The sequence below is a fragment of the Arachis ipaensis genome, chromosome B9 (genome assembly GCF_059453495.1).
Source record: "Arachis ipaensis isolate K30076 ecotype BB chromosome B9, ASM5945349v1, whole genome shotgun sequence".
In the NCBI taxonomy this organism is placed as follows: Eukaryota; Viridiplantae; Streptophyta; class Magnoliopsida; order Fabales; family Fabaceae; genus Arachis; species Arachis ipaensis.
In genome coordinates, this window is record NC_142444.1 from 51,897,141 (window position 1) to 51,919,053 (window position 21,913).

At 39.7% G+C, this 21,913-nt stretch overlaps 1 non-coding gene across 1 annotated transcript; it reads right to left on the minus strand.

Annotated features, from left to right (window-relative positions):
* Positions 1 to 9,220: 9,220 nt before the first annotated feature.
* LOC148544641 (small nucleolar RNA R71) lies at positions 9,221 to 9,328 on the minus strand. The gene has a single exon (XR_015901459.1). It is a non-coding gene; the product is annotated as a small nucleolar RNA R71 (small nucleolar RNA).
* Between the last annotated feature and the right edge of the window lie 12,585 nt (positions 9,329 to 21,913).

Sequence of the window (21,913 nt, forward strand, 5' to 3'; positions counted from 1 at the left end):
TGTTAAATTTCTATTTTCCTTTGTTATTTTATGTTTTCTGTAGGTTGATGATCATGTGAAGTCACAAAAACAATTGAAAAAGTAAAAACAGAATGAAAAACAGAACACCCTGAGGGAGACAGTTATTGGCATCTAAACGCCAGTAAAGGTAGCAGAATGGGCGTTAAACGCCCAGTCTGGCACCATTCTGGGCGTTTAACGCCAGAAAAGGGCACCAGACTGGCGTTTAATGCCAGGAATGGGTACAAAGCTGGCGTTAAACACCAGAAATGGGCAGCAGCCTGGCGTTTAATGCCAGGATTGGTAGAAAGGGGCGTTTTGCACGCCACTTAGTGCAGGGATGAGATATCCTTGACACCTCAGGATCTGTGGACCCCACAGGATCCCCACCTACCCCACCACTCTCTTTCTTCTTCACCCATTCACCAATCACCTCAATACCTCTTCCCCAAAAACCCCTCACCTATCAAATCCCACCATTCTCTTCACCACTCACATCCATCCTTCGTAAAACCATACACACCCCTCTCACCCCTATATAAACCCATCTTCACTCCTTCATTTTTACACAACCTAAACACTACTTCTCCCTCTTGGCCGAAACACAAAGCCCCCTCCATCTCCTCTATTTCTTCTCTTCTACTCTCTTCTTTCTTCTTTTGCTCGAGGACGAGCAACCTTCTAAGTTTGGTGTGGTAAAAGCTAAAGCTTTTTATTTTTCCATAACCATTTATGGCATCAAAAGCCGGAGAAACCTCTAGAAAGAGGAAAGTGAAGGCAAAAGCTTCCACCTCCGAGTCATGGGAGATGGAGAGATTCCTTTCAAGGGTGCATCAAGACCACTTCTATGAAGTTGTGGCCAAGAAGAAAGTGATCCCCGAGGTCCCTTTCAAACTCAAAAAGAATGAGTATCCGGAGATCCGATATGAGATCCGAAGAAGAGGTTGGGAAGTTCTCACCAACCCTATTCAACAAGTCGGGATCTTAATGGTTCAAGAGTTCTATGCCAATGCATGAATCACCAAGAACCATGATCAAAGTGTGAACCCGGACCCTAAGAATTGGCTTACAATGGTTCGAGGGAATTACTTAGATTTTAGTCCGGAAAATGTAAGGTTGGCATTCAACTTGCCCATGATGCAAGGAGATGCACACCCCTACACTAGAAGGGTCAACTTTGATCAAAGGTTGGACCAAGTCCTCATGGACATCTGTGAAGAGGGCGCCCAATGGAAAAGAGATTCAAGAGGGAAGCCGGTTCAACTAAGAAGGCATGACCTCAAGCCCCTGGCTAGGGGATGGTTGGAGTTCATCCAACGCTCAATCATTCCTACTAGCAACCGGTCCGAAGCTACTATAGACCGGGCTATCATGATACATAGCATCATGATTGGAGAGGAAGTGGAAGTTCATGAGGTTATATCCCAAGAACTCTACAAGGTGGCGGACAAGTCCTCTCCTTTGGCAAGGTTAGCCTTTCCTCATCTCATTTGTCACCTTTGCAATTCGGTTGGAATTGACATAGAGGGAGACATTCTCATTGATGAGGACAAACCCATCACTAAGAAAAGGATGGAGCAAACAAGAGAACCTCATCAAGAACATGAGAAAATTCCTCATCATGAAATCCCTGAGATACCTCAAGGGATGCATCTTCCTCCACAAAACTATTGGGAGCAAATCAACACCTCCCTAGGAGAATTGAGTTCCAACATGGGACAACTAAGGATGGAGCACCAAGAGCATTCTATCCTCCTCCATGAAATTAGAGAAGATCAAAGAACCATGAGAGAGGAGCAACAAAGGCAAGGAAGAGACATTAAGGAGCTCAAGCACTCCATAAGATCTTCAAGAGGAAGAACAAGCCGCCATCACTAAGGTGGACCCGTTCTTTAATTTCCTTGTTCTTTATTTTCTGTTTTTCGAAAATTATGCTTTATGTTTATCTATGTTTGTGTCTTTATTACATGATCATTAGTGTCTTAGTGTCTATGCCTTAAAGCTATGAAAATGAATCCATCACCTTTCTTAAATGAAAAATGTTTTTAATTGAAAAAGAAAAAGAAGTGCATGAATTTCAAATTTTAAAATAGTTTAATTATCTTGATGTGGTAGCAATACTATTGTTTTTCTAAATGAATGCTTGAACAGTGCATATTTTTGAATTTGATTGTTTATGAATGTTAAAATTGTTGGCTCTTGAAAGAATGAAAGGAAAAGGAGAAATGTTATCTGATGATCTGAAAAATCATAAAATTGATTCTTGAAGCAAGAAAAAGCAATGAAAAGCTTTAAAAAAAAAAAGAGGAAAAGCAAGCAGAAAAAGCCAATACCCTTTTAAACCAAAAGGCAAGGGTGATAAAAAGGATCCAAGGCTTTGAGCATCAGTGGATAGGAGGGCCCACAGGAATAAAATCCTGGCCTAAGTGGCTAAACCAAGCTGTCCCTAACCATGTGCTTGTGGCGTGAAGGTGTCAAGTGAAAACTTGAGACTGAGCGGTTAAAGTCGAGGTCCAAAGCAAAAAGAAGAGTGTGCTTAAGAACCTTGGACACCTCTAATTGGGGACTCTAACAAAACTGAGTCACAATCTGAAAAGGTTCACCCAGTTATGTGTCTGTGGCATTTATGTATCCGGTGGTAATACTGGAAAACAAAGTGCTTAGGGCCACGGCCAAGACTCATAAAGTAGCTGTGTTCAAGAATTAACATACTTAACTAGGAGAGTCAGTAACACTATTTAGATTCTGAGTTCCTATAGATGCCAATCATTCTGAACTTCAAGGGATAAAGTGAGATGCCAAAACTGTTCAGAAGCAAAAAGCTAAAAGCCCCGCTCATCTAATTAATACTGACCTTCATAAATGTTTTTGGAATTCATTGTATATTCTCTTCTTTTTTATCCTATTTGATTTTCAGTTGCTTGGGGACAAGCAACAATTTAAGTTTGGTGTTGTGATGAGCGGATAATTTATACGCTTTTTGGCATTGTTTTTAGTATGTTTTTAGTATATTTTAGTTAGTTTTTATTATGTTTTTATTAGTTTTTAAATAAAAATCACTCTTCTGGACTTTACTATGAGTTTGTGTATTTTTCTGTGATTTCAGGTATTTTCTGGCTGAAATTGAGGGACCTGAGCAAAAATCTGATTCAGAGGCTGAAAAAGGACTGTAGATGCTGTTGGATTCTGACCTCCCTACACTCAAAGTGGATTTTCTAGAGCTACAGAAGCCCAATTGGCGCGCTCTCAATTGCGTTGGAAAGTAAACATCCTGGGCTTTCCAGCAATATATAATAGTCCAAACTTTACCCGAGATCTGATGGCCCAAATAGGCGTTCCAAGTCAGCTCAAGAATTCTGGCGTTTAACTCCAAAACTGGCACAAAAGCTGGAGTTAAACACCCAAACTGGCACAAAAGCTGGCGTTTAACTCCAAGAAAAGTTTCTACACGAAAATGCTTCAATGCTCAGTCCAGGCACACACCAAGTGGGCCCGGAAGAAGATTTCTGCATTAATTACTGATTTCTGTAAACCCTAGGCTACTAGTTCTCTATAAAAAGGACCTTTTGCTATTGTATTTTCATACTTTGAATCTTTGATAAGTCTTATGCTATCTTAGACACGTTTGGAGGCTGGCCATTCGGCCATGCCTGGACCTTGTTCTTATGTATTCTCAACGGTGGAGTTTCTACACACCATAGATTAAGGTGTGGAGCTCTGCTGTTCTTCATGAATTAATACAAGTACTATTGTTTTTCTATTCAACTCAAGTCTATTTCTTCTCCAAGATATTCATTCGTTCTTCAACTTGATGAATGTGATGATCCGTGACACTCATCATCATTCTCACCTATGAACATGTGCCTGACAACCACCTCTGTTCTACTAGCAATGGCTTGAATGCATATCTCTTGGGTTTCTAATCTAAGATTGGAACCTTCGTGGTATAGGCTAGAATTATTGGCGGCCATTCCTGAGATTCGAAAAGTCTAAACCTTGTCTGTGGTATTCCGAGTAGGATATGGGAAGGGATGACTGTGACAAGCTTCAAACTCGCGATTGTGGGGCGTGTGACAGACGCAAAAGGATCAATGGATCCTATTCCGACATGATCGAGAACCGACAGCTGATTAGCCCATGTTGTGACAGAGCATCAGGACCATTTTCACTGAGAGGACGGGATGTAGCCATTGACAACGGTGATGCCCAACATAAAGCTTGCCATGGAAAGGAGTATGAATGATTGGAAGAAGGCAATAGGAAAGCAGAGGTTCAAGGGGAACAAAGCATCTTCATACGCTTATTTGAAATCCACCAATGAATTACATAAGTATCTCTATCTTTATTTTATGTTTATTTTCATCACCTTAAACTCCATAACCATTTGAATCCGCCTGACTGAGATTTACAAGATGACCATAGCTTGCTTCAAGCCGACAATCTCCGTGGGATCGACCCTTACTCACGTAAGATTTATTACTTGGACGACCCAGTTCACTTGCTGGTTAGTTGTGCGGAATTGTGACAAAGTGTGATTCACGTTTGAGAGCTCCAAGTCCTTTGGCGCCATTGTTGATGATCACAATTTCGTGCACCACCAGCCCTTTGGCAACTGTCACAGTGACGTACAAACTCTCGAGAATCCTTAAAGAGTGTAGGCCAGTAGAAACCCCTTTGGAGAATCTTTGTGGCTGTTCGCTCACCTCCAAAGTGTTCTCCATAGTCAAAGCTATGGCAATGCCATAAAATTTTATGTGGCTCTTCTTCAGACACACAGCGGCAGATTATACCATCCGAACTTCTCTTAAAGAGATATGGTTCATCCCACAAGTAGTACCTTGCATCATGATTGAGTTTTCGAGCTTGCTGCCTACTATATTCCTTGGGGATGAACCTTATTTCCTTGTAATTTGCAATATCTGCAAACCAAGGTGTTGTTCAAATGGCAAAAAGTTGCTCATCCGGAAAGGATTCAGATATCTCAGTAGTAGGAAGACACGTCTCTGCCACTGGTTCTATCCTGGACAAGTGTTCAGCCACATGACTTTCTGACCCCTTTCTGTCTCTGATTTCTATATCAAGCTCTTTGATGAGCGGATAATTTATACGCTTTTTGACATTATTTTTAGTATGTTTTTAGTAGGATCTAGTTACTTTTAGGGATGTTTTCATTAGTTTTTATGTTAAATTCACATTTCTGGACTTTACTATGAGTTTGTGTGTTTTTCTATGATTTCAGGTATTTTCTGGCTGAAATTGAGGGACTTGAGCAGAAATCAGATTCAGAGGTTGAAGAAGGACTGCTGATGCTGTTGGATTCTGACCTCCCTACACTCAAAGTGGATTTTCTGGAGCAACAGAACTCGAAATGGCATGCTTCCAATTGCGTTGGAAAGTCGACATCCAGGGCTTTCCAGCATCATATAATAGTCCATACTTTGGCCAAGAATAGATGATGCAAACTGGCGTTCAACGCCAGCTCTCTGCCCAATTCTGGCATCCAGCGCCAGAAAAGGATCCAAAACCAGAGTTGAACTCCCAAACTGGCACAAAAGCTGGCGTTCAACTCCAAGAAGGACCTCTACACGTGCAACACTCAAAGTTCAGCCCAAGCACACACCAAGTGGGCCCCGGAAGTGGATTTATGCATCAATTACTTACTCTTGTAAACCCTAGTAGCTAGTTTATTATAAATAGGACATTTCACTATTGTATTTGACATCTTTGGATTATCTTTTGATCTATTGATCACGTTTTGGGGGCTGGCCATCTCGGCCATGCCTGGACCTTTCACTTATGTATTTTCACGGTAGAGTTTCTACACTCCATAGATTAAGGTGTGGAGCTCTGCTGTTCCTCAAAGATTAATGCAAAGTACCACTGTTTTCTATTCAATTCATCTTATTTCCCTTCTAAGATATTCATTCGCTCTTCAACCTGAATGTGATGAACGTGACAATCATCATCATTCCCTATGAACGCGTGCCTGACAACCACTTCCGTTCTACCTTCGACTGAATGAGTATCTCTTAGATCTCTTAATCAGAATCTTCGTGGCGTAAGCTAGAATGATGGCGGCATTCAAGAGAATCCGGAAAGTCTAAACCTTGTCTGTGGTATTCCGAGTAGGATTCGATGAATGAATGACTGTGACGAGCTCCAAACTCGCGATTGCAGGGCGTTAGTGACAGACGCAAAAGGATAGTAAATCCTATTCCAGCATGATCGAGAACCGACAGATGAATAGCCGTGCCGTGACAGGGTGCGTTGACCATTTTCACTGAGAGGATAAGATGAAGCCATTGACAAGGGTGATGCCTCCAGACGATTAGCCGTGCCGTGACAGGGCATTGGATCATTTTCCCGAGAGATGACCGAAAGTAGCCATTGACAGTGGTGATGTATCACATAAAGCCAGCCATGGAAAGGAGTAAGACTGATTGGATGAAGATAGCAGGAAAGCAGAGGTTCAGAGGAACGAAAGCATCTCCATTCGCTTATCTGAAATTCCTACCAATGATTTACATAAGTACCTCTATCCCTATTCTATTATTTATTATTCGAAAACACCATTACTATTTTATATCTGCCTAACTGAGATTTACAAGGTGACCATAGCTTGCTTCATACCAACAATCTCCGTGGGATTCGACCCTTACTCACGTAAGGTATTACTTGGACGACCCAGTGCACTTGCTGGTCAGTTACACAGAGTTGTGAACCGTGGTTTTGGCATCATGTTTTTGGCGCCATTTCCAGGGAAAGAAAGAGCAATGAACTTTACATAATTAAAGTGTAATCACGATTCCGCGCACCAAGTTTTTGGCGCCGTTGCCGGGGATTGTTCGAGTTTGGACAACTAACGGTTCATCCTGTTGCTCAGATTAGGTAATTTTCTTTTTGTTTTGTTTTCAAAAAATTTTCAAAAATCTTTCAAAATTTCTCTTTTGTTTTCGAAAAAAAAATGTTTCAAAAATATATTTTTCTTCAGAATTTTTAAGAATGAATTCTAGTGTTTCATGAAGCATGTGAAGCATGGCTGGTTGTAAAGCCATGTCTAATTCTTTTGGATAGAGCATGTTAGGCTTGTCATGTCTGAATTACACTCATATTTTTATTAAAGCTTGGCTGGCTATTAAGCCATGCCTGACCCTTTGATTGGAGCTTTAAGACAAACATGGCAAGATTCCTGGAATTCATATTAAAAATTTTGGAATCCTTATTTTTATTTTTCAAAGTAATTTTCGAAAAAAAAATAATAAAAATAAAAATACAAAAAAATTAGAAAATCATAAAAATCAAAAATATTTTTGTGTTTCTTGTTTGAGTCATGTGTCATGTTATAAGTTTGGTGTCAATTGCATGTGCATCTTGCATTTTTCGAAAATTTCATGCATTCATAGTGTTCTTCATGATCTTCAAGTTGTTCTTGGTCAGTCTTCTTGTTTGATCTTGATATTTTTCTTGTTTTGTGTCTTTTCTTGTTTTACATGTGCATTTTTTATTTATTAGAGTCTAAACATGAAAGATTTCTAAGTTTGGTGTCTTGCATATTTTCTTTGCATATAAAATTTTTCAAAAATATGTTCTTGATGTTCATCATGATATTCACGGTGTTCTTGGTGTTCATCTTGACATTCATAGCATTCTTGCACACATTCATAGTTTTGATCTAAAATTGCCATGCATTGCATCATTTTTCTTGTTTCTCTCTTGCATCATAAAAATTCAAAAATCAAAAAAATATCTTTCCCTTTTTCTCTCATCAAATTCGAAAATTTGAGTTGACTTTTTCAAAAAAAATTTTTAAAATCAAGTTGTTTCTTATGAGTCAAATCAAATTTTCAATTTAAAAATCTTATCTCTTTCAAAATCTTTTTCAAAAATCAAATCTTTTTCAAAATTCTTAGTTATTTTCGAAAATTTCAAAAATATTTTTCAAAAATCTTTTTCTTATTTTTATATCAAATTTTCGAAAATAACAATAACAATTAATATTTTGATTCAAAAATTTCAAGTTTGTTACTTACTTGTTAAGAAAGATTCAAACTTTAAGTTCTAGAATCATATCTTGTGATTTCTTGTGAATCAAGTCATCAATTGTGATTTTAAAAAATCAAATCTTTTTCAAAAACTAATTTCAATCATATCTTTTCAAAAATATCCTCTTATCTTATCTTTTTCAAAAATTTGATTTCAAAATATCTTTTCTAACTTCCTATCTTCTTATCTTTTCAAAATTGATTTTCAAAATTTGTTTCAACTAACTAACTAACTTTTTGTTTGTTTCTTACCTTTTTCAAAACCACCTAACTAACTCTCTCTCTCTATTTTCGAAAATATCTTCCCCCTATTTTCAAAATTTCTTTTTAATTAACTAATTATTTTAATTTTTTTATTCTAATTTTCGAAAAATTACTAACACTTTTCAAAAACTATTTTCGAAAATCACTAACTCTTTTTCAAAAAAAATTTTCGAAAATTCTCCCTCTCCCATCTTATTCTATTTATTTATTCATTTACTAACATCTCATCTCACATCTCAACCCTCCTCACAGTTGTGTTTCTTCCATTACATTACATTCTTTATCTCCCCCTCTTTTCTTCCACTCACAAAGGGATCCCTATACTGTGGTATAAAGGGTCTCTATTATTATTATTTTTTCTGTGCCCTCTTCTTTGTCATATGAGCAGGAGCAAGGACAAGAATATTCTTGTTGAAGCAGATCCGGAACCTGAAAGAACTCTGAAGAGAAAATTAAGAGAAGCTAAATTACAACAATCCAGAGATAACCTTTCAGAAATTTTTGAACAGGAAGAGGAGATGGTAGCCAAAAATAATAATAATGCAAGGAGGATGCTTGGTGACTTTACTGCACCTAATTCCAATTTACATGGAAGAAGCATCTCCATTCCTACCATTGGAGCAAACAACTTTGAGCTGAAACCTCAATTAGTTTCTCTGATGCAGCAGAACTGCAAGTTTCATGGACTTCCATCTGAAGATCCTTTTCAGTTCTTAACTGAATTCTTGCAGATCTGTGATACTGTTAAGACTAATGGAGTAGATCCTGAAGTTTACAGGCTCATGCTTTTTCCATTTGCTGTAAGAGACAGAGCTAGAATATGGTTGGACTCTCAACCTAAAGATAGCCTGAACTCTTGGGATAATCTGGTCAAGGCTTTCCTAGCCAAGTTCTTTCCTCCTCAAAAGCTGAGCAAGCTTAGAGTGGATGTTCAAACCTTCAGACAGAAAGAAGGTGAATCCCTCTGTGAAGCTTGGGAGAGATACAAAGGACTGACCAAAAAGTGCCCTTCTGACATGCTTTCAGAATGGACCATTCTGGATATATTCTATGATGGTCTGTCTGAGTTATCTAAGATGTCATTGGACACTTCTGCAGGTGGATCCATTCACCTGAAGAAAACGCCTGCAGAAGCTCAAGAACTCATTGACATGGTTGCAAATAACCAGTTCATGTACACTTCTGAAAGGAATCCTGTGAATAATGGGATGCCTATGAAGAAGGGAGTTCTTGAGATTGATACTCTGAATGCCATATTGGCTCAGAATAAAATATTGACTCAGCAAGTCAATATGATTTCTCAGAGTCTGAATGGAATGCAAGTTACATCCAACAGTACTCAAGAGGCTTCTTATGAAGAAGAAGCTTATGATCCTGAGAACCCTGCAATAGCAGAGGTAAATTACTTAGGTGAACCTTATGGAAACACCTATAACTCATCATGGAGAAATCATCCAAATTTCTTATGGAAGGATTAAAAGCCTCAACAAGGCTTTAATAATGGTGGAAGAAACAGGTTTAACAATAATAAACCTTTTCCATCATCCACTCAGCAACAGACAGAGAACTCTGAACAAAATACTTCTAATTTAGCAAACTTAGTCTCTGATCTATCTAAAGCCACTGTAAGTTTCATGAATGAAACAAGGTCTTCCATTAGAAATCTGGAAGCACAAGTGGGCCAGCTGAGTAAAAGGATCACTGAAATCCCTCCTAGTACTCTCCCAAGCAATACAGAAGAGAATCCAAAAGGAGAGTGCAAGGCCATTGACATAAGCACCATGGCCGAACCTGTAAGGGAAGGAGAGGACGTGAATCCCAAGGAGGAAGACCTCCTGGGACGTCCAGTGATCAATAAGGAGCTTCCCTCTGAGGAACCAAAGGACTCTGAGGCTCATCTAGAGACCATAGAGATCCCATTAAACCTCCTTATGCCATTCATGAGCTCTGATGAGTATTCCTCTTCTAAAGAGAATGAGGATGTTACTGAAGAGCAAACTGCCAAGTTTCTTGGTGCAATCCTGAAGCTAAATGCCAAATTATTTGGCATTGATACTTGGGAAGTTGAACCTCCCTTGTTCATCAATGAACTAAGTGATCTGGATCAACTGACATTGCCTCAGAAGAGACAGGATCCTGGAAAGTTCATAATACCTTGTACCATAGGCACCATGATCTTTAAGGCTCTGTGTGACCTTGGTTTAGGAATAAACCTCATGCCCCTCTCTGTAATAGAGAAACTGGGAATTTATGGGGTGCAATCTGCTAAAATCTCATTAGAGATGGCAGACAATTCAAGAAAACAGGCATATGGACAAGTAGAGGACGTGTTAGTAAAGGTTGAAGGCCTTTACATCCCTGCTGATTTCATAGTCCTGGATACTGGAAAGGAATAGGATGAATCCATCATCCTAGGAAGACCTTTCCTGGCCACAGCAAGAGCTGTGATTGATGTTGACAGAGGTGAAATAGTCCTTCAATGGAATGAGGACTCCCTTGTGTTTAAAACTCAAGGATCTCCCTCTGCAACCATGGAGAGGAAGCAGAAAAAGCTTCTCTCAAAGCAGAGTCAACCCAAGCCCCCACAGTCAAACTCTAAGTTTGGTGTTAGGAGGCCACAACCAAACTCTAAGTTTGGTGTTGAACTCCCATATCCAAACTCTAAGTTTGGTGTTGGAGAGTTTCAACAATGCTCTGCACATCTATGAGGCTCCATGAGAGCCCACTGGCAAGCTATTGACATTAAAGAAGCGCTTGTTGGGAGGCAACCCAATTTTTATTTATCTAACTATATTTTTCTTAGTTATATGTCTTTGTAGGTTCATGATCATGTGGAGTCACAAAATAAATATAAAAATTGAAAACGGAATCAAAAACAGCAGAAAAAAAATCACACCCTGGAGGAGCATCTGTCTGGCGTTCAGCGCCAGAACAGAGCATGGTTCTGGCGCTGAACGCCCAAAATGGGCAGCTTCTGGGCGCTGAACGCCAGAACAGGCATGGTTCTGGCGTTCAACGCCAGAAATGGCACACAAATGGGCATTGAACGCCCAAAATGGCCACCAACCTGGCGTTGAACGCCCAGAGTTGGGTGCAAAGGCATTTTTGCATGCCTAATGGGTGCAGGGATGTAAATCCTTGAACACCTCAGGATCTGTGGACCCCACAGGATCCCCACCTACCTCCACTTACTTCTTCTCACCACTCTCTTTCACACAACCCCATAAACACTCTTCCCCAAAAACCCTTCACCAATCACCTCAATCTCTCTTCCCCATCACCTCTTCACCACTCACATCCATCCACTCTTCCCCATAAACCTACCTCATAAACCCCACCTACCTTCAAAATTCAAAACCTTTCCCCCCTCCCTTCCCTATATAAATCCCTCCATTCTTCATCAAATTCACACAACACACCCCTCTACACCCTTCTTGGCCGAAACACTTCCCACTCTCCCTCTCCTCCATTTCTTCTTCTTCTTCATCTATTCTTTCTTTTATTGCTCGAGGGCGAGCAAAATTCTAAGTTTGGTGTGGTAAAAGCATAAGCTTTTTGTTTTTCCATTACCATTGATGGCACCTAAGACCGGAGAATCCTCTAGAAAGGGGAAAGGGAAGACAAAAGCTTCCACATCCGAGTCATGGGAGATGGAAAGATTCATCTCCAAAGCCCATCAGACCACTTCTATGATGTTGTGGCCAAGAAGAAGGTGATCCCTGAGGTCCCTTTCAAACTCAAAAGAAATGAGTATCCGGAGATCCGACATGAAATTCAAAGAAGAGGTTGGGAAGTTCTAACAAATCCCATCCAACAAGTCGGCATCCTAATGGTTCAAGAGTTCTATGCTAATGCATGGATCACCAAGAACCATGATCAAAGTAAGAACCCGGATCCAAAGAACTATGTTACAATGGTTCGGGGGAAATACTTGGATTTTAGTCCAGAAAATGTGAGGTTGGCGTTCAACTTGCCAAACATGGAAGAGAACGCACGCCCCTACACAAGGAGAGTCAACTTTGATCAAAGGTTGGACCAAGTCCTTATGGACATATGTGTAGAAGGAGCTCAATGGAAGATTGACTCCAAAGGCAAGCCGGTTCAACTAAGAAGATTGGACCTCAAGCCTGTGGCTAGAGGATGGTTGGAGTTCATTCAATGCTCAATCATTCCCACTAGCAACCGGTCTGAAGTTACTATAGACCGGGCCATCATGATCCATAGCATCATGACTGGAGAAGAGGTGGAAGTTCATGAGATTATACCTCAAGAACTCTACAAGGTGGCTGACAAGTCCTCCGCTATGGCAAGGTTAGCCTTTCCTCACCTCATCTGCCACCTATGCAATTCGGCTGGGATTGACATAGAGGGAGATATCCTCATTAAAGAGGACAAGCCCATCACTAAGAAGAAGATGGAGCAAGCAAGAGAGCCCATTCATGGAGCTCAAGAGGCGTATGAAGCTCATCACCATGAGATCCCGGAGATGCCTCAAATGCACTTTCCTCCACAAAACTATTGGGAGTAAATCAACACCTCCCTAGGAGAATTGAGTTCCAATATGGGACAACTAAGGGTGGAACATCAAGAGCACTCCATCATGCTTCATGAAATAAGAGAAGATCAAAAAACAATGAGGGAGGAGCAACAAAGACAAGGAAGAGACATAGAAGAGCTCAAGGACATCATTGGTTCCTCAAGAAGGAAATGCCACCATCACTAAGGTGGATTCATTCCTTGTTCTTATTTCTTCTATTTTTCGTTTTCTATGTTATGTGCTTATCTATGTTTGTGTCTTCATTACATGATCATTAGTATTTAGTAACTATGTCTTAAAGTTATGAATGTCTTATGAATCCATCACCTCTCTTAAAATAAAAACTGTTTTAATTCAAAAGAACAAGAAGTACATGAGTTTCGAATTTATCCTTGAACTTAGTTTAATTATTTTGATGTGGTGACAATGCTTCATGTTTTCTGAATGAATGCTTGAACAGTGCATATGTCTTTTGAAGTTGTTGTTTAAGAATGTTAAATATGTTGGCTCTTGAAAGAATGATGACAAGGAGACATGTTATTTGATAATCTGAAAAATCATAAAAATGATTCTTGAAGCAAGAAAAAGCAGCAAAGAACAAAGCTTGCAGAAAAAAAAAATATATAGGCGAAAAAAAATAGAAAGAAAAAGAAAAAGCAAGCAGAAAACCAAAAGGATAGGGTAAATAAAAAGGATCCTAAGGCTTTGAGCATCAGTGGATAGGAGGACCTAAAGGAATAAAATCCTGGTCTAAGCGGCTAAACCAAGCTGTCCCTAACCATGTGCTTGTGGCGTGTAAATGTCAAGTGAAAACTTGAGACTGAACGGTTAAAGTCAAGGTCCAAAGCAAAAGAAGAGTGTGCTTAAGAACCCTGGACACTTCTAATTGGGGACTTTAGCAAAGCTGAGTCACAATCTGAAAAGGTTCACCCAATTATGTGTCTGTGGCATTTATGTATCCGGTGGTAATACTGGAAAACAAAGTGCTTAGGGCCACGGCCAAGACTCATAAAATAGCTGTGTTCAAGAATCATCATACTGAACTACGAGAATCAATAACACTATCTGAACTCTGAGTTCCTATAGACGCCAATCATTCTGAACCTCAATGGATAAAGTGAGATGCCAAAACTATTCAAGAGGCAAAAAGCTATAAGTCCCGCTCATTTGATTGGAGCTATGTTTCATTGATAGTTTGGAATTTATAGTATATTCTCTTCTTTTTATCCTATTTGATTTTCAGTTGCTTGGAGACAAGCAACAATTTAAGTTTGGTGTTGTGATGAGCGGATAATTTATACGCTTTTTGACATTGTTTTTAGTATGTTTTTAGTAGGATCTAGTTACTTTTAGGGATGTTTTCATTAGTTTTTATGTTAAATTCACATTTCTGGACTTTACTATGGGTTTGTGTGTTTTTCTATGATTTCAGGTATTTTCTGGCTGAAATTGAGGGACTTGAGCAGAAATCAGATTCAGAGGTTGAAGAAGGACTGCTGATGCTGTTGGATTCTGACCTCCCTGCACTCAAAGTAGATTTTTTGGAGGTACAGAACTCAAAATGGCATGCTTCCAATTGCGTTGGAAAGTAGACATCCAGGGCTTTCCAGCAATATATAATAGTCCATACTTTGGCCAAGAATAGACGATGCAAACTGGCGTTCAACGCCAGCTCTCTGCCCAATTCTGGCGTCCAGCGCCAGAAAAGGATCCAAAACCAGAGTTGAACGCCCAAACTGGCACAAAAGCTGGCGTTCAACTCCAAGAGGGACCTCTACACGTGCAACACTCAAAGCTCAGCCCAAGCACACACCAAGTGGGCCCCGGAAGTGGATTTATGCATCAATTACTTACTCTTGTAAACCCTAGTAGCTAGTTTATTATAAATAGGACATTTCACTATTGTATTTGACATCTTCGGATTATCTTTTGATCTATTGATCACGTTTTGGGGGCTGGCCATCTCGGCCATGCCTGGACCTTTCACTTATGTATTTTCACGGTAGAGTTTCTACACTCCATAGATTAAGGTGTGGAGCTCTGCTGTTCCTCAAAGATTAATGCAAAGTACCACTGTTTTCTATTCAATTCATCTTATTTCCCTTCTAAGATATTCATTCGCTCTTCAACCTGAATGTGATGAATGTGACAATCATCATCATTCCCTATGAACGCGTGCCTGACAACCACTTCCGTTCTACCTTCGACTGAATGAGTATCTCTTAGATCTCTTAATCAGAATCTTCGTGGCGTAAGCTAGAATGATGGCGGCATTCAAGAGAATCCGGAAAGTCTAAACCTTGTCTGTGGTATTCCGAGTAGGATTCAATGAATGAATGACTGTGACGAGCTCCAAACTCGCGATTGCAGGGCGTTAGTGACAGACGCAAAAGGATAGTAAATCCTATTCCAGCATGATCGAGAACCGACAGATGAATAGCCGTGCCGTGACAGGGTGCGTTGACCATTTTCACTGAGAGGATAAGATGAAGCCATTGACAAGGGTGATGCCTCTAGACGATTAGCCGTGCCGTGACAGGGCATTGGATCATTTTCCCGAGAGATGACCGAAAGTAGCCATTGACAGTGGTGATGTATCACATAAAGCCAGCCATGGAAAGGAGTAAGACTGATTGGATGAAGATAGCAGGAAAGCAGAGGTTCAGAGGAACGAAAGCATCTCCATTCGCTTATCTGAAATTCCTACCAATGATTTACATAAGTACCTCTATCCCTATTCTATTATTTATTATTCGAAAACACCATTACTATTTTATATCTGCCTAACTGAGATTTACAAGGTGACCATAGCTTGCTTCATACCAACAATCTCCGTGGGATTCGACCCTTACTCACGTAAGGTATTACTTGGACGACCCAGTGCACTTGCTGGTCAGTTACACGGAGTTGTGAACCGTGGTTTTGGCATCATGTTTTTGGCGCCATTTCCAGGGAAAGAAAGAGCAATGAACTTTACATAATTAAAGTGTAATCACGATTCCGCGTACCACTCTTGCAGGAGTAGTACCCATCTTATTAGCCGTGGCTTAAAATCCTGCTTGGTGAGTAGATATTTGAAAGTAGCATGGTCAGTGTAGATAATGACCTTAGATCCGATTAAATAGGATATGAACTTGTCAATGGCATAAACCACTACAAGCAATTCCTTTTCTGTGGTAGTGTAGTTCTTCTGTGCGTCATTTAGAACACGACTGGCATAATAAATGACATGCAGAAGCTTGTCATGTCTCTGCCCCAGAACTATACCAATGGCATGGTCACTGGAATCACACATTAGTTTGAATGGTGAGTCCCAGTTGGGTGCAGAAATGACGGGTGTAGTGATAAACTTAGCCTTTAGAGTTTCAAAGGCATGCAGACACTCTTAGTCAAAGACAAACGGAGTGTCAGTAGCTAATAAGTTGCACAGGGGTTTTGCAATTTTGGAAAAATCCTTTATGAACCTCCTGTAGAACCCTGCATGTTCCAGGAAATTTCTAATTGCCTTAACATTAGTGGGTGGTGGTAATCACTCAATTACCTTCACCTCAGCTTGATCCACTTCTATTCCCTTGTTCAAAATCCGATGCCCAGGAACAATTCCTTTAGTCATAATGAAGTGGCACTTTTCCCAGTTTGAAACTAGGTTTGTCTCTTGGCATCATTTGAGAACTAGGGCTAGATGGTCAAGGCAGGAGTGAAATGAGTCCCCAAAGATGGAGAAGTCATCCATGAACACTTCAAGGAATTTCTCCACCATATCAGAGAAAATGGAGAGCATGCACCTCTGAAAGGTTGCAAGTGCATTGCACAGGCCAAGTGGCATCCTCCTATAAGCAAACACGCCATATAAGCATGTAAATGTTGTCTTTTCTTGGTCTTGAGGATCCACTACAATTTGATTATAGCCAGAATATCCATCCAAAAAGTAGTAGAATGCATGGCCCGCCAGTCTTTCCAACATTTGATCTTTAAATGGCAAAGGAAAATGATCCTTTCTAGTGGCGTTATTGAGCCTCCTGTAGTCAATACATGTACGCCACCCTGTAACTATTCTTGTGGGAATCAGTTCATTCTTTTTATTATGAGCCATTGTCATGCCTCCCTTTTTGGGAACAACTTGGATAGGGCTCACCCAGGGGCTGTCAGAAATGGGATAAATAATTTTAGTCTCCCATAATTTTGTGACTTTCTTTTGCACCACTTCCTTCATGGCTGGATTCAGTCGCCTTTGTGGTTGCACCACTGGTTTGGTGTCATCTTTCAGCAAGATCTCGTGCATGCATCAGGTTGGGCTAATGCCCTTAAGGTCACTTATTGTCCACCTAAGAGATGTCTTGTGTGTTTTTAGCACTTGGATTAGTGCCTTTTCTTCCTGTGGTTCTAGGATAGAACTTATAATCATAGGATAAGTATCCCCATCTCCTAGAAATGCATATTTCAAGGATGATGGTAATGGCTTGAGCTTGAGTTTAGAAGGCTTATCCTCTTCTTTAGGAGTTTTCAAAGGCTCCTTCATTTCTTCTGGCTCCTCTAAATCAAGCTGGGCATCATAAAAGATGTCGTTTAGCTCTTCATTACTTCTTCCCCTAGGGAATCAATGATATCAATACTCATGCACTCCTCTGGGGTGTCTGGATGCTGCATAGCTTTGACAGCATTCAGCACGAACTCATCCTCATTGACTCTCAGGGTTACTTCCCCTTTCTGAACATCAATGAGGGTCCGTCCTATAACTAGGAATGGTCTTTCTAGGATAAAGGGCGCACTCTTGTGCTCATCCATTTCCAGCACCACAAAATCCATGGGGAAAGCAAAGGGTCCAACCCTAACAATCATGTCCTCAATCACTCCTGATGGAAGCATAACAGAGCCATCAGCAAGTTGAAGACATATGCGGGCTGGGTCGGTCTAACTTCGTGAGTTAAGCAGAGCCTCTTTATTAATGATGCAAGTATTAGGTTAATACTTGCTCCAAGATCACATAGGGTTGTTCTTGTGCAGGCATCCCCTAGGGTGCATGGTATCACAAAGCTCCCAGGGTCTTGCAGCTTCTCTGGTAAGATCTTTTGTATTACTGCACTGCATTCTTCAGTGAGAAGAACTATTTTTGCCTCTCTCCAATCCTTCTTATGACTTAAGATGTCTTTCATGAACTTAGCATAAGAAGGTATCTGCTCAAGAGCCTCTGCAAAAGGGATCTTGATCTCAAGTGTCTTGAGATAATTCGCAATGCGGGCAACCTGTTTATCTTTTTCCGCTTGGTGGAGCTTCTGAAGAAATGGCATCTTGACCCTGTACTCATCAAACCTTAGTTGATGTAGGTTGAATGCCTGCAGAATTAGAAGAGGGTTTATTGGCCTGCTTAGGAGGGTTCTCATCAGCACTTGTATGTGTCTGATCATCCCTGTTTGGGCGTTCAACGCCCTTAGAGGTGTCTTGGGCTGCAGTTTGGTTATCCTCTGTCAGCTGTTCCTCGCCTGGTTTCTTGTTGTACTGAGGTTGGGTGCTTAATGTTTTGCCACTCCTCAGTTGAATAGCCTGACATTCTTCTTTTGTCTGTTTAGATAATTGTTGCCTAGTTTGACTCAGCTGTGCTTCTATACTCCTATTGGAAATCTCAGTTTCTTGCAAAGCTTTTTGTAGTTCCAGCAACTGTTGTGCAAGGGCGTGTAGCTGCTGAGTCAATGGGCCATTCTGTTCTAGAGGGTTAGATTCAGTAGATACTGCTTTAACTTCTCTTTTCATGGAAGTCTCATCAACCGAGTACAGATGCTGGTTTGTGGCAACTGTCTCAATAATTTCGTGAGCCTTTTCAATTGTTTTTCTCATATGTATAAATCCACCAGTAGAGTGGTCTAGAGATATCCTAGCCATGTCTGTGAGGCCGTAATAAAAGATGTATAATTGCACCCATTCTGAAAATATTTCAGTGGGGCATTTCCGTAGCATTCTTCTATACCTCCCCCAGGCATCATGAAGAGATTCATTATTCTCTTGTTTGAAGCCTTGGATGTCCAGCCTTAACTGGGTTAACCTTCTTGGGGGGAAGTATTGATTTAGGATGTCCAGCCTTAACTTGCTGCTTCCATGTTTTCAAGATGGATTTGGGTTGGTTATCTAACCACCTCTTTGCTTGGTTTCTTACAACAAAGGGAAAGATCAATAGTCTGTAGACATCCTGATCCACTCCCTCATTGTGTACTGTGTTAGCAATTTGCAGGAAATTTGCTAGAAACTCAGTAAGCTCTTCCTATAGAAGTCCAGAATACTGGCAGTTTTGCTACACCAGAATAATGAGCTGAGGGTTTAGCTCAAAATTACTTGCTCTAATGGAAGGAATATTGATACTTCTTCCATAGAAGTCAGTAGTGGGGGCCGTATAGGACACCAAAGTTCTTCTGAACTATTTATTCCCATTTGGGTCCATGGTGAAGAGAGGTAAGATAATTCGAATAATTAGAAGTAAAAAAGGGAATTAGAAGTAAAATATTTTTTTATTTTATTTATTTATTTATTTCAAAAAATAAGAAGGAAATTAAAAGCAAATTAACTAAAAGCAATTGAAATTGAAAGGTGTTCATACCCTAGGTCGAGCTGTCCGACCCGGGTTGAATCGACCGACCTCTTTAGGACAGAACTACCCGACCTCTTTAAAAGAGTTTAGCCAAATCACTACAGAGGCCTAAGAGGGCCCAAACAGAGGAACACGACCCAAATCCAAAGGCAGCCCAAGCCTAGAGAGATAAGGGCGGTTCCCTTGAAGATAAGATGACTTCACTCAAAGATAAGATAAGATAAGATAACTATCTTATCTCCAGAAAGGTCATTCCACACCATTATAAATACACTGGAGCACCCAAGTATAACTCATACTCTAATTCTACAAAAAACCTGCTTAATACCTTTGCTAACTTAAGCATCGGAGTCCCTTGCAGGTACCACCACCCTCCAGTGACAAAGGATCAGCAGCATTACCCGTCTAACAAGTCGAACACGGCAGCACCAGCCACCACCCACAAGTCAGATACACCATCTCTGACCAGCACAGAAGATCTCGTCCGAGATTGACATACAGCTTCAGGTAACCCCCGGAACAAAACATGATTTTCGAAAAAAGAGGAAAGAAAGATTTGAAATTGAAAAGATTAAAATTAAAAAGAAGATAAGTTAGGTAAGTTTTAAAATTAAAAAGAGAAAGATAAGATAAAGATTTTAAAAAGAAGAGGTGATCTTTCTTAACCTCTTTTCAAAGATAGGATTTAAATTAAAAATATTTGAAAATCAAATTTGAAAGGATTTGAAAAGATTTAAAAAGATAAGAATTGAAATTTAAAAGTTAACTTTACTAACAAGAAAACACCAAACTTAAAATTTTTAAATCAAGATAAGAAAAGAAAGCAAGATTTTTGAAATTTTGAATAAAGATAAAGGAGATTTTTTTTATTATTTTTTAAAATTAATGAAGAAAGAGAAAAACAACTACAAGACACCAAACTTAAAATTTTTAGGTCAAAGACATTAGTTTTTTGAAAAATAAAAAGAAAAACACCAAAAGACAACAAACTTAAAAATTTTAAGATCAAACAAAGAAAAGAAATAAGAACAACTTGAATACCAAGAAGAACACTCAAGAACAATTTTTGAAAATTTTAAAGAAAAAAATGAAAACAGACGGGACACCAAACTTAAGAACTGACACTAGTCTCAAACAAAAAACAAAGAAAAGATGGATTTTGAAAAAGAAAACAAAAGATACAATTAAAAGATAAAATTACGGTTTAATAACTCTTTAAATCTATAAAAAGTACCTAATCTAAGCAACAAGACAGTCCAGTAGTTTCTCAAACTTGAACAATCCCCGACAACAACACCAAAAACTTGGTGCACAAAATTGACTCCGCAATATTCTCACAGATAGACCGGCAAGTGCATCGAGTCGTCCAAGTAATACCTCAGGTGAGTGAGGGTCGATCCCACGGAGATTGTTGGTTTGAATAAGCAATGGCTATCTTGTAGATCTTAGTCAGGCGGATAGAAAATATAGTAACAGGATAAAGATAGAATTACTTAAGTGGTGTGAAATCAATGATAGGAGAATGGTTGAGGCTTCGGAGATGCTTCCTCCTTCTGGATCAACTTTTCTCACTGTCTACTTCAACTTTTGATGATTCATTCCATGGCAGGCTGTAAGTGATTAATGCCAGGTTAGTGGTCATTAATCTCCTCTGCTTCAGATCAAACGCCAGGTCAGTGGTCATCCAATCTGAACGGGTTGAAGCTTCTGCAGTCCATTCCTTTGGTGATCCTACTCAAAGTGCTACAGACATGGTCGGATCTTCCGGATCAGAGAATGCTGCTCCATTGATTATTCTAGACTATACCATAAAGGCCCTAATCGTCCTGTACCTCGGCTGAACTGATGTCTCATAGTCCCCAACGAAGTCGTGGATTAGCCGTCTAAGAGATGTATAATCAAGCTTGTGGTTCAGTACTATCCCGCCAAGGACTCGCAAGAACCCATGTAGAATTGGGATGACGGTCAAGTTACACTCCCAATTCATTAGGATGAAGAACGAAGATACATCTTAGAATAGAATAAAGCATAGATTGAAATAGAACAATGATATTATTAATCCATAAGAATCAACAGAGCTCCTAACCTTAACCTAAGAGCTTAGTGACTCAAAGCTTACAGAAAGTAGTAATGTATTCAAAAATATGGCATAAAAGCTCTGAACAAGGGTGATCCTTATTCTATATATACTAATCTAATAACTAAGAAGTACAAAAGTATGATTGATGAGCAGATAATTTATACGCTTTTTGGCATTGTTTTTACATAGTTTTTAGTAGGATTTAATTAGTTTTTAGTATATTTTTATTAGTTTTTAAATAAAAATCACATTTCTGGACTTTACTATGAGTTTGTGTGTTTTTCTGTGATTTCATATATTTTCTGGCTGAAATTGAGGGACCTGAGCAAAAATCTGATTCAGAGGCTGAAAAAGGACTGCAGATGCTGTTGGATTCTGACCTCCCTTCACTAAAAGTGGATTTTCTGGAGCTA